Here is an 11,090-nt window from a genome sequence, read left to right as displayed (position 1 = left end):
TTATTTCCCCTTTTACAGTGCTTTTTTATGGCTACTAAAGTTTATTTCGAGAAATGTATTCTCTGAGTTTTTTTCCTGCCTTCCAGTGTGAGGTTAACATGAATTATACAACAATTTGTATTTATTAGTGGGTTATGGTTCTAACTGCATCATCATGAGAAACATTACTGCCTTCCTTTCTGATGATCATAAAACAAATATTAAACAATTAGGGAAACTAAAAAAAAAAAACAACACCAAAACCAACAAACAATTAAAAACAAACAAACAAACAAACAAACAACCCCCCCCAAAAACCCTGTCTAAAATTGAGGCATGGCTGCCTAAACACAACCTAGATTCTGTGCTGTGTAGTCTTTTTTGCCACTGCGGCTTTAGATGTAAAAATTTGTATTGTAGCACTGTCCCATCTGTGCCAGTGTACTCCACTGATTCCATGACTTTTGGAACAGAAGGTTAAAAAAACTCCTTACAATAGTCAGAATATATAAAGCTCTAGGCAAGGAAATGTCATAGCCCTGTTATTTTTCCTATTGACATCAGTCCCACTGACATTGCCAGGGGTTGGATCAGTCTCCTGTTTTGGCAAAGAACTGTAGATCTGCCAGTGCTCCATGTAGAATTGCTGGTATGTTCTGCATTTCTGGCACACCATCACAGTTGCCTAAGGATCAACCATAATTGAGTAGATGGGCCACTTAGAATGAGGAGTAGAACTACTCCTTCCCAATAGGTATAGGAAAACATGAGCCTTAGCATTATACTAATCTGTTAGACTATCCAACATCCTGTTAAGAAATAAGTACAAATATTGTATATACGTATAGTTTATTTAATTGTAATTTATAGTTTATGTGATTTCATGAGAGAATTTGATCAAATGACAAAATCAAAAATTTTGCAGATACTGTCACACTACAATACCTGTACTACTAGTGGATGGGGATCACTTCAGAGTGGTTCACAGGCTGCTCTCTGGCACACATGGGATGGCAGTCCAGGAAATGGAAGAGGGAATGGCAGACAGCTTCTCCTGCTCAGTTTTCCTCTGGGCAGAGCAGTATAACTGGGAACCACTAATGCCTCCACAGACCCTCCTTTCCCACTTAGATCGATGAAAGTCACTTTTTTCTGCTTCTGCCACATACCTTGGCTGCTAGGAGGTGTTGCTAACAATATGACTAAGTTTGGAAATCTTTTGTCTAGTGTGGAAAGAGTTTTGGGCTACAGTCTCTATTCATATAAAAAAAGGAACAAAGTCCTGAAAGATGGTAAGGGTGAGGACTGAGCACTTTGCCATCTTCCTCCATCTGTCTGGCCCAATTTGTAGACAACAGAATTTCAGTCACCTAGGGAACAGCTTAGTATGTGGCATGGGACACCTAAATAACAGTATGTTCCAGAAAGATTGGACATTTTACTCACCTTTAATGGGTATCAAACCATGTCTCATGTAGCCAGAGTGAATGCTGTATCACAGAGCTGCTGGAAACCAGGAAGCATGACACCTCCAGCCATAAGATAAAGAAATGTAGTTTGACACTCAGTCAGCATTGGCTATGTTAGGCATCTCATTGAAGGAGTTTGATGTATCCCATTCTGAAGCAAGTATTTTCTGTGGGGATGCCACACAGCTTAATCCAGGGCTCTGGATTCTGCTACCTGGCTCAGGTATACATGTTTTTCAGTGAAGCCAATCCTACCAATGTGTATTTAAAAAAATAATTAAATACTTGTACCTTGTTATACTTCACTCCCTGCTCCTTTTCTCTCAGCACACATAGAAATCAATATAGAGATGCAGAGATAAGTAATATAAGTAAATGAGTAAATATTGAGCAGACAATCAGTGGTCCTATTTGGGTGAAGACTGAAAAGTTAGACTGCAGTTATCCAGCCATGTTTATCATTGTCACTTTGTGCTACTGGTTTATGAGATAAAAAACCAGCAATGTCCAAGTATGAGTCTATCATTGAAGCATACAGGAATTACCACTTCCAATAGTTCTGCCAATACAATAAATCTCACTTCTATAGCTGTAGCTGTAGGAGCCTCCTTTTAGACTGCTTTATCTCTGTTCTTCTGTCCATTTACAGAGTAGGTTGGTACTAGATCTTTGTGGGTAATCAAGACTTTTCAGGGCATCGATTCACAACCTTTCAAGGCAATCTATTTGAGGACAAAATACAGTACAAATGGTCATTAGCGAGAGTGAATGCAGATCTTTCCTTTGATGGTAGTTCATGCTTATCTTACACAATTTTAAGTGGCTAAAGTAAATGTTATCAAGGGAGAATTTGACCCCAGAAAATGATTTCTTTTTGACTTGCAGTGACCCTTAGGCCTGTATATTTTCTGAACTGTCAGTGACTAATGTTAGAGTCAGAATGTTTTTATATAGGCTAGTAAAAACTAGAGATCTTACATCTTACAAGCAGAATAAATGATGCTTGTTTATCTTTTGAAAATGCTTCTTATCATAATGTTCTTCATATTTCCATAAAAGTAGAGTGGTGATAATGTGATTAGATAGTTAAGTTACTTCTTCATTAAAATGATTCTATGAAAAGGATGAATAATGACAACTGGAGACCTCAGATGGCCTGGATCTGAAAAGTCTGTTACCAACACACAGAGATCAGAAGGGGAATAATAATTGACAAATTTCATAGCAATTATACAAATGAAAGGATATCTGTATAATTATTTTAAAATGTAAAATTAAAACTGAATAAAAATTGTCATAAACCAAGTAGCCAAAGAGAGTTTGAGAGGTAACCTGAATGTGGATAACCTTACCTGTGAGACTTCTCACAGGTTGTAGCAGGGAGTGACATTTGTGACTAGGAATTGTGGTGTCAAAAGATGAAGGCAGGCAGGCAAGAAGAAAGGAAGGAAGGAAGGAAGGAAGGAAGGAAGGAAGGAAGGAAGGAAGGAAGGAAGGAAAAAAGAAAGAAAGAAAGAAAGAAAGAAAGAAAGAAAGAAAGAAAGAAAGAAAGAAAGAAAGAAAGAAAGAAAGAAAAAGAAAGAGAGAAAGAAAGAAAGAAAGAGAGAGAAAGAAAGAAAGAGAGAAAGAAAGAAAGAAAGAGAGAGAAAGAAAGAAAGAGAGAAAGAAAGAAAGAGAGAAAGAAAGAGAGAAAGAAAGAAAAAGAAAGAAAAAGAAAGAAAGAAAGAAAGAAAAAGGAAAAAAGAAAAGGAAAAGGAAAAAAGAAAGAAAAGGAAGAAAGAAAGAAAGCTGTCCTTGTGGGATTCACTGCTGGGATAGTCACAGGAATACAATCAAGCTTTCAGCAGACTTATAATAGCACCCATTTTAAGTAAGACAACATCATAAATATGATATAGGGTGCTTTTCAAAAGGGCAGACTCATGAAGTCAGTAATGGAGACTGCTGAAAGACATAACATTTATGCGCATCACATGCTTTTAAACATATGACCCCAAATACCTATGGGAAATCATAATTAAAATGCTAGTTATACTAGGGATCAAAAGTGGAATGCAATGGTTTACAAATGGTCAGGGAAATTAAAATTCTTCACTTTAAGGAAAAAGAAATGCATGAGAGTGAATGATTTGAGGAAATTCAGAAAATTTTGGCCCCAAACATTGTTGAGACAAGTTGAACTGAACTCACTATGTTTTGGTGTTGAAGAGCACATCACAAACCCCATGAAGAATAACATAAATATTTATGACTGAAAAGAATTCTCCTGAAGTAGGTAAATTTAGGTAGTTTTCAGTCAGACAGATTAAATCCCCTTTCTCAAATACTGACATCAAAAGGGTTAAGGAGAATGAGCAGTATCTATCAATTTTTTTCATTTTGGTGACATTTTAAGAATGATTAGAAGTTACAGGAAAATGAAGCTGGAGATCCCACTTCCCCTTACGCTTAGAGTCTTGTTCTTTCAAGGGTTCTAGAAGATTGTATTTTTATCTTCACACTGTTGTTGGTTTATGTTAATATGTGTAAGAATTAGATGAAAATGTTTCATTTTAGTTTCCAAATAATCCCATAAGTTCTCAGTTGACTCAAATTCCAACAAAAATTTCAGTAAGCACCTCAAATATGAGGTGCTTTAATGAACGGTCATAAATGAAGGAGCTGCCTTAGTGGTTTTACCCAGTGTCGTCTCAGAGGGTCTAGTAAAGAGAACAGGATGGAATTTAGTCCTCTGTCCTGGAAATCTTCACTCACCTAGAAACGATCTCTAAGTGGTTACTATTGTGACAACATTGGCATTTCCAGAAACTTTAATCAAGAATCACCTCTACTCCAAAAACTGTTATAATAAATTCCTTTATAAAGATAAAATGTATTTTGCCTGGGTCGGTTTCTTAGAAATAGAAAAACAATTTTTTTTTTTTGAAATTTAAAAAAAGGGAAAAGGAATTACAGATGGAGAGTCTGACCACACGATTTTTAAAGATATTTTGGAAAGGAAATTAGGGAAAAGTTACTAATATTAATGTAACCAGTACCACACAGCCAAAGACAGCATAAGAACTATTTCATACTGCACTACTAATGTGGACAAGACTCAAATGATTCCATATATGATCAAATACTGGAAATTGTGGGCCAGTGATTACCCTTAGAAACACAAAACATACTCCTCATTCATGAATTCACAGACTCACACAGAAAAACCCCCCATAGAACTAACAGAATAAACTTTGATTACAGCTGAAGTGCATTTGCACTGATGTTTATGAGATCTTTGGCTAGAAAAGAAATCAGTTTAAATTACATACTCTAGCAAGTCTTACTTGGAGTAAATCCTAGAGACTAAGATAGTAATTCTCCTTATTTAAATTGTTATAAATAGTAGTTACTACATTTGAAAAAGGGTAATAAAGCTGTCAAGATATTTAATCTTGAACAGAGGCTCCTGCTTCTAAGAAGAACAAGAGGTTGTATAACATAAAATGAATAAATGTTTTTTAAAAAATATTGTAAGATTGACATTAGTTCTTATAAAAACTGATAAATATGAATGTGAAAATGAATAAAATATAAGGTCATCAGCAGCTTACCCTATCTTATGAACTTTGATCATGTAATAAGGATTGCATTTGTTTCTCAGATATGAATAGAGATGGAATTCAAGATAAGATATTAATCATAATTAAATTGACTAAAACAGGTCTATGCTGGCAAATTCTTAACGACAACAAAGAATGCTTAGCCATAATGAACTGCTTCATTCATTAATTTCCTCATTAAGAGGCCCTCCACTTAATAAGTTCAGTAAAAAAGTTGATATAATATTGTATTTGTAGTCTCTTTTTTATCAATTTCCACTTCAGTGGTATATTATTTGGAAAATGAAATAAATCATTTAAAACATATAATTGCTTGTATATTCATATAGTAATTCCCTAAGTGATGCTGTGTTTATAAGTTGTCAGTATGCATATTAATTTGTCATACCCACCAATCTCATGTTCAATTATTTACCACTAGCCATTGAAAAGCAGATTAAAAAGGACATGCTGCCCCTTCTTTGAAAGTTTTAATAAGGCCAAGTAGGCCAAACATTATATTCCAGTTGAATCCTGCTGGTTGCCGGGACTTGAAAATTACTCATTACTGTTCTAAGTGACTTAATATGTTTGTATGCATGATTATTTATGAATACAAGTTAAGTACCATATAAAATAACACTTCCTCACTTCAATATTAAAATGTTTTTATTGTTCAGTATGTACAGGTTCATATGAACTTGCTGAATACCATTAATTTACTGAAATGTGTGCAATATTGATAAAAACTTGTGTTGAAAAAACAAACAAAGAACTAAAAGTACATCTTCTTTTTCCTTGTTCTTCTTCTCTTCCCTCCTTCTCACCACCAAACTAGACCCTCACAAATACTTATATCACTACCACCCACAGAATTTACTGGCTAAGCTTGTTTTCTAAAACAGTAGCAGTACACTGACATTGCACATAAGCAAGGAAAACAGTATTGTTCCTGCTGCCTTTCCCAGAAACTACTAGAATCAAAGAATCATTGGGGCAGAAAAGGACTCCTTGAGATCCTCTCATGGAGCCTATTGCTCAAGTAAAGTCACCTAGAGTTGGTTGTCCAGGACCGTGTTCAGTTGTGTTTTGAACATCTCCACAGCAGAAAAGTCCACAGCCTCCCAGGGCAACCTCTGCCAGTGTTTGGCCACCCGCACAGTATAAAAGTATTTTTATGTTCAGAAGAAATGTCAAGTTTTTTTAGTTTGTGCCCATATCCTCTTGTGTCAGTGAGCACCAATAAGAAGGGTCTAGCTCCTTCTGCTTCACTCCCTCCTGTATGGCACCTACACATCTGTTTAACATCTCCCTGAGCCATCTTGCCAGGCTGGTCAGTCCTAGCTCTCTCAGCCTTTCCTCATATGAAAGATGTTCCAGTCCATTTATGACTTTTGAAGTCCTGTGCCAGACCCACTCCAGGATGTCTGTATCTTTTCTTAGCTGGGGAGCTCAATATGGCACCCAGAACTTCAGATGTACCTCTCAAAATACAGCCTTTGCAGAAATTACTGGGTTTGGTGCCCTGAAGATAAATTACCAGTCTTAACTTCTTGTCCAGAGGATATTTGACAGAGATTCCCACACAAAATTTGTTTTAATTACTTTTATATAATTGAAAGAATAATTTAGCAAACCAGTTCTACATATTCAACAGACAACTGCGCACATCTTCTCCAGGTAAATAATAATGACATTGTCCTGTAGTTACAAATAAAAACACACAGATTATAAATGTTTGGATTTTTTTGTCTAAATTGGAGGTAACTGCAAAAAGATGTTAAGATAATAAATCTACCGAATAAACATATTCTCCTGGCACTCAGCAGGGGCTAGCTTGGGATCATTTATCTCCAGTTCATTATCTTGCCTGCATTATTCAGCAGCCTGATTCATGCTCCATGGGCTTCAAACAACTTTTAGCAGCTGAAGTCTTCTTCAGCTTTGACTTACTCTCTCACTTTATAATACAAATCTGAAAGTTGCTCAAATTGCTATGGTGAATTAATGTCATTAATGCCATAATGGAGTGTTCCTTATTCATATGGTACTGTGCATGTTCAGCTTGGAATTAGCTACCATACATGGCAAGTTTCCATTTAAGCAGTTAGATTCAGTTTCATATATGAATAACAGTTGTTAATTCAAAAGGCTTGTGCTGCATCCTGTAGATAGATAGATAGATACATACATAGATAGAGACAGATGACTAATGGAATTATTATTGTCTTAACATTATAAAATATATACTATTATACTTTATAAATATTTATTTTATACACAAAGATCAACAGAACATGTTGGAGTAAAACTCTGATTAACTAAATATTTATTTTCATATATTTAAAATTTACTGATATGTAAGAGAACTTAAAAATGCACAGAATTAGGTATTCCTGAAATGTGACTGAGACACATTTCAATCTAAGGGTGTCAAAGGTTTTAGTAATACTGTTTATTGGGTTTGCATGGCAAGGTTCTGATAGCAGGGGGCTGCACAGGTGGCTTCTGTGAGAAGATGGCAGAATGTTCCTCCATCTCCCACAGAGCCAGTACCAGGAAGCTCCAAGGTGGACCTGCCACTGGCCAAGGTCAAGCCCATTACCAATGACTGTAGTGCCTCTGGGATGAATTATTTAAGAAGGGAGGAAAAAAAAACTGCTGCACAAAAAGCAGCTGAAAGAGAGGAGTAAGAATATGTGAGAGAAACAGACCTGCAGACACCAAGGCAGTGAAGAAGGAGGTGGAGGAAGTCCTTCAGGTGCTGGAGCTGAGGTTTCCCACAGCCCATGGCACAGCCCATGATGAGGCAGCTCTGCCCCTGCTGCCTATGGAGGTCTGTGGTGGAGCAGATATCCAACTGCAGCCTATAGATGGAGCAGGAGGATGTCTGAAGGAGGCTGTGACCCCATGGGAAGCCTGCACTGAAACAGGCTCCTGGCAGAAACTGTAGCCTCGTGGAGACAGAACACTACACTGGAGCAGGTTATCTGGAAGAACTTGTGACCCCTTAAGGGACATATGCTGGAGCAGCTTGTTGCTGAAGGATTGCACCCTGGGAAAGAAACACACACTGGAGTGGTTCGTGAAAAACTGCAGCCCATGGGAAGGAGAAGGACCCATGCTGGAGAAGTTTGTTGAGGACTGTCTCCCATGCTAGAAGAGAGGAAAAGTGTGAGGAGGAAGGAGCAGCAGGGACAGCTTGTGATGGGTGTACGTGAAGGGTCCACAACCCACATTCATTGTCCCCTTGTGGAACCGGGAGAGTGGAGGTAGAGTAAATCAGGAGTGAAGTTTAGCCTGTGAAGAAGGGAGGAGTGTTTGGAAGGTGTTTTAAGATTTGGTTTTACTTCTCATTATCCTACTTTGGTTTGTTTGGTAGTAAAACAATTCCCCAGATTAAGTCTGTTTTGCTTGTGACAGCAGTTGGTGAGTGATCTCCCTCTGTTCTTATCTTGTTTTATGATCCTTTCATTGTATTTTTCTCCCTTTGTCAAGCAGCAGAGGGGGAATGCTAGAGCAGCTTTGTGGGCACCTGGTGAACAGTTATGTGGTCAACTCACCACTTGCTGGTTTTCTCATTCTTGCAGTTCCAAAAACAGCTTCTTGACAATTGTGGGGTCATATTTTCAATTTCAGCGTTAATTTGTGAAAGGGTTATGTCTACTAAGTGAAAGCTTGTTGCAGGAAGGAAGGTAGGGGATTGTCATTACCTTCAGGCTAGAAGATACAGGTACATGTTTTGATTTCGAATTTTTGAAAACACATCCTCCCATTTTGATTGTTTTGGTTTTTTGCTTGGGTTTTTTGTTTGTTTGGTTTGGTTTTTTGTTTGGTTTTGTTTGTTTGGTTTTTTCCTGTCCTAGCAAAAATAAATTTAAGTAAATCTGACTTTTTTTTTTTTTTACTGGAAATGCAACAAAATACATTCTTACATTTGACATAGCTGGCATCCACATAGACGAAACTCATACTTAAATACTTCCAAAGTAAATAACATTTCATGCATTTAGTGCTAAAGTTGGGTCAGGAAAAAAACAAAACAACAAAAAACAAATTACAAATTCGAGTTTCGTTTTAATATGTTTATTTGTCACAGATCTTAAAACAGGCAAGAGTTGTGTGAGACAACAATCATATCTCTCCACATTGTTTAGCAGTTCTATCTATTGCCAGAACAAGCTTCAGTCTGAGTCTTGGTGATACGATTTGATAGGTACACAAAAGCAGCAGAGATTACATAACCTTCATAAGCCAAATAGCCATGCTGCATGGAAGACCATACAGCAGTATAAAAAAATAGTCTTTTTCTCCTCTACCAGGTTAGATTATACCGTAACACAACAGTTGAAACTTGGGCAAACTGAAGGTATAACAAATATCCTTCCATATCTATATTAAATTTATTACATGCGTATCTCTGTGTGCTAATTTGTAAGGTATCACCACTGGGGAAGAACACTTTCTGCCATCTAAATGTATGCCAGCAAATGTGTCTCAGCACCAATTGCTGCCAAGTTCATTAACTAGAAGTTATAGTTGAATATAAAAAAACCCCACAAAATTCTTTAATAAGCAAACTCATTGCAGGAACTGTCAAGAATGCAGGTAATCACAGAATGGGGTGAAAATTATTACGGAGAAGAGCTAACAAAAGCAGCTGAGGGACCTAGCAAATGCCAATTATTTCACACTACCAATTTTTTGTAATTAAACAATAACCAAACACCTAACTACAATGCTGGTATAACAGTGCTGACAAGTCTGAGAAATAAAAGTGATGTGAAAAAGAAGGGATTTGCAAAGAATCAGGCTCTTACCCTTTTTCATTACAAATTTCCCATCAGCATAACTTCTCTGTCATTCAGTAGTCTGACCACACTGCAATCCTCCTACAAAACTAATAGCTGAAACCTCCAGTTTCATTTCCTTGCTAAAAATACATGAAAAATGAATGACCTCAAATAGTCCAAAGAATTTTTCTTTGGAAAGCAAGATGAGTCGTAGCATTGTTTTTAACTTGGTTTCACATATATCCGAAGAATAAGTTACTGCAATTTGTAAGCTAGCTGTGCACTGGCACAGCACTCCTCTGCTTTCAAAACCTTTACTGTTTAATAGCATACCAAGAGGAAACAACACTAACAAGATAAACAAAGAAAGATACTTGAAGAAGACACAAAGAGAGTGGAGGAAAACCTTGGGGAACTTGTAGCTTTATAAGAGCTTTGTTGAGATGTGGGCAACAAAAATGTATTTAAAATGAAAAATGTGTATTATCAAAGAGATGAAAAAAATAAGGCCAGGCTTTAAAACACATTTAGGCTGCAGACCTGAGATTTCTTCTGGCACTTGGTGTGCTGAGAAAAAAAAAGAAGCTAAAAAATGTGAATGCACATACAGTGGTACTGTTTCGTAAAGTGTACCTACTTACTGAGATAAATTTGGTATCAAGAAAATACAGAAGAGTTTTATTACTGGTCAAAGGGGCTCTCTAGGTTTTTGGCACTTCTTTAGGCTCTGTGAAGACAAAAATCTTTTACCATCTTTTCTAGTAGTGCAGCTAGAGATGATCGATTTATTTCAGTATGACTGGCATACATTTACAGCAACATCAGCAACTTAAACACCTTTAGAATTTATTTTCATATGTATAATATTCTCAGGTGGTAAAGCCAGTTTACTATGTTGACATCTTTGAATAACAGAAGCTGTGATGCATTGCCTTGTATCATTATCCCCCTACCGATTAAGTAATCCAGCAAGCAATTGTGATACTACAACAGTGAATCACTCTCCAGAGGCTTTATATTCCACTGTGTACTAAGAATTAATTTGAATGGGAATAGGAAAGACTGCTTAGGAGAGTACTAATGGTAATGATAGATATGGTAAACCAAAAATAGAAGAGATAAAAACTATGAAATATTATTAGACATGAGAATTTATCACTCATATAGTTAAGAGATCCATCCAGATGTTCTCATGTTTCACTGATTTGAATTTATTATGGGTTTTTTTCTTGTCAGAAAAAATACACCATCAACCTCAAGGTCTAACT

Source organism: Myiozetetes cayanensis, unplaced genomic scaffold, assembly GCF_022539395.1.
Source record: "Myiozetetes cayanensis isolate MyiCay16 unplaced genomic scaffold, myiCay2020 scf4, whole genome shotgun sequence".
NCBI lineage: Eukaryota > Metazoa > Chordata > Aves > Passeriformes > Tyrannidae > Myiozetetes > Myiozetetes cayanensis.
This window is presented reverse-complemented; position numbering follows the sequence as displayed.